A 6,263-nucleotide genomic window follows, 5' to 3' on the forward strand; every position below is an offset into this window, starting at 1 on the left:
CTAAAATGACTTAAGCTCTTTTCACTATGAAACCATGTTGTATTTATTAAGCTAAATCTTCAGTGCAGCATAGTCACATCGTCCAATTAAAGCTCCAAATTCTCACCAGACTGGAAAATATTGGGATTATCAGTAAAAAGAGAACTAATTAAATAATTTCCATCCTTTGCTTCATCTCATCACAATATAAAACATTAAAACTGTGTTACCAATATGTTCAGAGTTCCGCTTTTGACTTTTGAATTATGTGGAAACTCAGTAGCCTGATGTTTTATTTGAGTCAAGTGCTATACCTCACCGCTGTATGGAAATCTCAGGAATATCAGTGATGGCTGCGTTCTTATTTTAGCACATGCTGACACACTGGCATGGCTCCTGGGAACACTTCACCTGTGACGGGCTCAGTTCTGCTGAAATATCTCGCCAGTCATTTTCACTCCAACTGTTTTTACTGAAGAGACTTTAACAACAAAACTCACCAGCCATCCCTTGACGAGACAGCCTCAATTATTATAACTATTTCATAAAGTTAAACATATATAAAATGCTGTGCTCCAAGAAAATGAAAACACGTCTTTTGATTAGTGTCAGTTGCCACCAACCTGAAAATGTCATCATGATCTAGTTCAGAAAGAAAGAAGATAACCAAACCTGGAAACAGAGACAGGTGAGGGGACACAGCTGGGGAAGGGAGCAGGTGGAGGCAAACGAGGAAAAATGATTAACAGCTGGGATAAGGAGCAGAATGGCCGACTAAAGGTAAAGAAAAAAAAAAAAAAATGAAGGGGGACTGGAAACCTGAACAGTAAACAAAATAAAAACTAATCTAACAAAACAAAAACAATGAGATTAACTGAACTAATAGAAGTGATAAACTCAAATGAATGCTCTTCAAATCAGAAGCACAAATGAAACTAAAAGTCCAAACACCTACAGATCATGACACACCAACCTGACAGCAAGTTTTTTGGCAAAAATTTTGAAGTGATCAATAAGGGAAATGGATCAAAGGGGGCGCACTACCTTCGATGTTTTCCCATTTTTACCATAAGAGATTTCAGTGTTTCCCCAAATGAATTATAAGCCTGGCGGGCCACCAGTCTTTACTTGTGACCCCACCAGGCTAAGTATTACTTATTTATTTAAGTCCTTTTAAAATGTTTGCATTTTTTAAGACTTTACAGTTGATGTCCAGGTATTAATCTTCCAATTTTTCATTAACACATAATAATGAAGTGATATTTTAAAATTTCCTGTCAAATTTAAACATTTTTTAATTCAAAAACACGACGGGCCGCTGCATGAATGACTGCCCTAGCACCCAACCACCGGGCTTCACGAGTTTTCTGGAGGAAACTTTGGATTTTGTTGTACTGAGAAGTTATTCTCAGTACAACATTCCCAGAGTTTCGCCTCTGCGAATGATTTTGATGGAACAGAGAGCAGTAGACGTGTAAACTGAGGTGAAAGAGATAAAAAAATAAAAGTCTGACAAAAAAACAACAGACAAAACACCAGGTCTGGGGTATTTTCATAGCTTCAACCAAAAGAGGAGATTACTGAGGAGTAGGTCTTCCGATAGTATTCCCTTAATTTTGTCAGTAGTGAACAGGTTAATCATGACTATTCACATTTTAGAAATTGTATGTTAAAAAATTATGGTTTTGCTTCTATTTACATTTTGATGCATGCATAGTCCTGTGGCAGTCATAACAGAAATAACTTGATCCTCGCAGCAAAGTTGTACAGCTGCACTGACAACACTCCAATGCCGCAGTCAGAGACTGCATTTCTCAAGTATAAATGAAGACTTGTTACTGTATTGATTGATGGTGCACTTCAGCAGTGAGGGGGTGAAATCAATGAAGGCTACATGGAGGCTGAGGACTGATGCCTGTGCAGAATACCCTCCTGAACATCCGAGATCTCACTCATAAATTAACAGAAGAGAAAAAGACTCTGATGAACTTGCTCTAGATCTACACAAATATGCGTAATCGGTTAAATATTTGCTTTTAAAAAGTCAAATATATTCATAAGATGTTACCCGAAGAGGCCTGTGGTTGCAACACTAACGATTCGTCAACATGACAACAGACGTTTGTATAATTAATTTAGCTCAACAGTCTCAGACGGGCAGAAAATGTGAATTTCCCCACCAGTGAGTCCAAATTTGCTTGGATGACATGGTTTGTATATGAAATGAGCTTAAACAAAGCATCTGAAGAGAAAATGTTTTGCCTTGTCTCTTACTTTTTAGATCATAAAATAATTTTTCAAATCATTCTATTTAAGGATAGAAGTTACCCAGTAGCAGAATTTCTGGTTCCACCAGATAGATGAATTCAGATAATATTTCATATTCAGGGACATCTCTGCCAGAGTTGCCAATAAGGGTTCTGTAGATTCTGACTGTTTTGAATCTTGTTTTTAAATGTAGCATGTTTTTGTTTTAGTTTGCGATTGCTTATGTGTAACAGGTTCCTTTGTGTAGATGCGTTGCAGAGAAGCAACACCAGACCCATTCAGTCGGGTGAAGTTCATAAAGGCAAACCGGCATGCAGAGAGACATGAACGCCCCCGCAGGATTTAGTGATGGCCTTTGGTTGTACAGATAGCAGAGTGCGGAAATATCAGCCAGTTAACCTGCTCCGTATGTGACAATACAGATAAGACAAAGAGGAAATGGCTTTTCATCGCTCCCCTGCCATGCTATCTCAGACACGGTTTGATTTCAGAACCACAAAGAAAGTCTGGAGGCATGTGGCTCAACATGTGTGACGCGAAAGTTTATTCACGTCAATTTTCTTTTCAGTTTATTTATATAGCGCCGTTTCACTACAAACATCTTCTAAGACAATCTTTTCCATTCAATCATACATCCTAATTATCAAACAGTGAATTAATAATTTTTTCTAAGCTTTACATCCTGTTATAAAGTTATTCTCTCATCATTCATGTTTGAGTAATTATTGAATCTCTCATGGCAACGGTTCGGGTTTGTAAAACACTTGAGGGAGCCAAATGCCACCTTCCAGCTCCTTCAAACTAGCAGCAGCAGCAATGAGCAAATACCTGCGCAACTGTGGAGCTTATTATATGAGCTATTTCTCAGACCAGATTCCCAAATGCTAAATAGAGGAATGTTGATGTGAAGGAGGAAGTTCAGGAAGAGCAGAAGTTTCTTAGAGAGACAGAGGCCCAACTTTAAGGGTCTTTTAAGTCTTAAATAATGTTTAAAACAACATTTTTATTACAACTGAAGTTTACATAGTTGGTTGGTTGTGCTATAAAATGACACTATGTGACTGATTTGTAAAATGCCTTGAGATATTTGTTGTGAACTATATAAATAAATTGAACTGAATTGAAAAATTTAGTTCTACTCCTTTAACAAGATTTCAAACTAAGGAAACCCAGCAGATTGCATCGAGTCATTGACATTCACTCCTCCTGAACAAGCTTGTAGTGGCAGTAGACAAACATTTTCATTGTGTCATTAACTTTACAACAGTCCCTTATACTGAGCATTTACATAGCGACAGTGGAGAGGAAAAATTCCCCTTTAACAAGAAGAAACCTCCAGCAGAACCAGAAGCCAAGCGCCGCTAATACTGGCTCAGTAGCTATTAGCATCCGCCACAACCAAATGGGGGTTTGAGAATACAGCGTATAGGAGCGCTTTTTACGTTAATGAAAAGTAAGAAGTTAATGGCAGGAGAGGGGACACAGGAAGGCACAAAACAGAATGGCAGATCAGATGTAACTTCTATGGAGAGAAAGATAACAGAGAGAAAACATAAAATTATCAGTTGAAATAATAGCAAATGAGGCAAGTTGGAGAATGAGGCAGCCAGGCTGCTGGCAAGGTGGTCTTCCAGCAGCCTAGCTGCAGAGTTACCTCAGATTAACCTAAAGTCTTAGAATGAGGTATAAGACACTGAGAGCCAGAGAACCATCTTTCATGTGGAAAAAAGAAGAAAAAGAAAAAATGAAATCAGTTCTTCGATTTGAGATCAAGCAGAAAGCCTGGCCTGAAAATAAGGAGAAAAGACCCTGCAATGGAAGAGATGAGAACATATTCCAAAAATGTCACAATAACAGGTTATTATTTGCACTCGGACTTTGCCACATCCTCTGTTTTCCGCAGCTGTCCCATCGCATATGTGTTGTTTTGGATGGGCGCCATAGTGAAGGGATAAATCGTGTTGTGTTTGCCTCTGCAGAATGTCAGGGCAGGGGCGGGGAAGGATGCCTCCAGACATGGCCAAAAACACCCAGCGCAGTGTCAAGGTGACCTGGCATCTCTGCAGGCGGCTGGAGGGCAGATGTTCTTTATGAGCAATGTCCAGTTAGAATAACATGTGAAATGTAGAAAAACAACAAAGAGAAAAGGACACTTTCTTCTCACTCTCAAGACATAGAAATGTGATTTAGTCACAAAAAGCTGCACAAGCTGCACGTCTGATTTGTGTTTAAAGCTTTTATATGAAAGCATTTTATGAGAATCCATTTTTTAAGGATTAAAATGTTTGCAAGAAAATAAACAAAAAGGCACTTTAAATGTAATAACTGGCATGTCAGGTAACTCATATTGTGAACATAAGAGACCAACAGGCCCATTTCAAAAATTTGAAGGGATAGTTTTCTCATAGAAACGGATATTACTGGACTAAATGTCTCTTTGTCTGAAAGTCAAACACACTCTGCATTTTTCAGTTGCAAATCTTGTTTTGAAGGTAAAAACTAAATCTTTGATGCAACAAGTTGCCTCTCACTTCCCCCACAAGAAGTCTAAATAGACCCAGGAGTTGTATTGGGCCACACAGAGGCGAGCAGCCAGGCCGCTGCCTCACAATAACGCACGGCAGAGCCAAGCAACAGTTCTGTGATGAGACCATCCTTCTCTCAGTTCTAATTATGTGGAGCCGGAACAGAAGCAAGAGGCTGTGATGGCTCTGCGTCATTACCTTTAATCAACCGTAGATACCCCGACACACAAACAGCACGCGCACACAGGCAGCCTGACACTACACAAATAGCTGACATTCATCATCATCCAGCCGAGCTTTTTAATTACCACAATGAATCCCCTGCATGGCTAAAGTCACCTGCTAAATAAACAGGTTTGGCTTTTTCCTCTTCAGGAAAAATGGCAAGGGGCCGTCTGGTGTTGTGGTTTCCCATGTTATCTTGCAAATATTTCACACAGTCTGAATCTGTTTTGTTTTTTTCACCTACATTTCTCAATGCAACAACAATAAATTTCAATGTATTTTAGTGAGATGTTATGTCATTATTGTGAAGCATAAAGAAAAAAATATGTTTTTAAAATGTATTTATTTAACTAAAAATCAAAAAAGTGATGTGCACAGTATTCAGCCTCCAAGGGTAAGTGCACTATAAAATCACATTTTATTCCAGTTGCTAATCTTTTGAGGTATGTGTCTGTTGATGTAGCACATCTATTGACTAAAACTTTGTGCCCACTTGCAAAGGATTCCTGCTCAATCATGAAACATGTCTGTGAACTGCAAACAGGATTTTTTTTTTTTTGCAATAGTTTTCTTGATCTGATCTTTCTGGGTTCAAAAATTATTTACATATTACCTGATTCGCATCAATAAAAACAACATTTTTAGTGTCTTACCATATGACTGTACATGACTGCGAGAAAAAAAGAGATGTATTTGCATAAGTTGCTTAATGTGAACCCAGCTGTCCTGCTCACAATCAGCAGGTTATTATATTTGTTGAAGGCTTGATTGCTTGTAAAGCTCTCAGAAGAGCAAAACCGCCAGACAGTAAACACACTCTGTTTAAGACTAATCTAACCTATTTTGTTGTATGATGACACTTTATTTGCATATTTTATTTGTTCATTTTATCAACCTTTATTTTTTTAATTTGGATTAAAAACTCTTTTGAAAAGAAGAGAACAAAAACAACGGTGATTAATCCTTTTGCCTTTGATGCTGGTGTGTGCGGGACACTGTAGTGAGGCAAATTCAAGAGTGGATTTGTGGGATACAATGACTCCTGCAGGCCAGTAAAGGTACTGCTGCTGGTAGGGTAGTCTTGCCCGGAAAATGGAATAAAATAAATGTTTTTATTGTATGATAATTTATATCAGTACATACTACTACTACAACTAGTATTACTACTACTTCTACTACTACTACTAATAATAATAATAATAATAATAATAATAATAACAATAATAGTAGTAGTAGTAGTAGTATTTGCAGCAGTAGTAGTAGTAA

Source organism: Poecilia latipinna, unplaced genomic scaffold (genome assembly GCF_001443285.1).
Source record: "Poecilia latipinna isolate Pla-1442-1.1 unplaced genomic scaffold, P_latipinna-1.0 Scaffold1411, whole genome shotgun sequence".
In the NCBI taxonomy this organism is placed as follows: domain Eukaryota; kingdom Metazoa; phylum Chordata; class Actinopteri; order Cyprinodontiformes; family Poeciliidae; genus Poecilia; species Poecilia latipinna.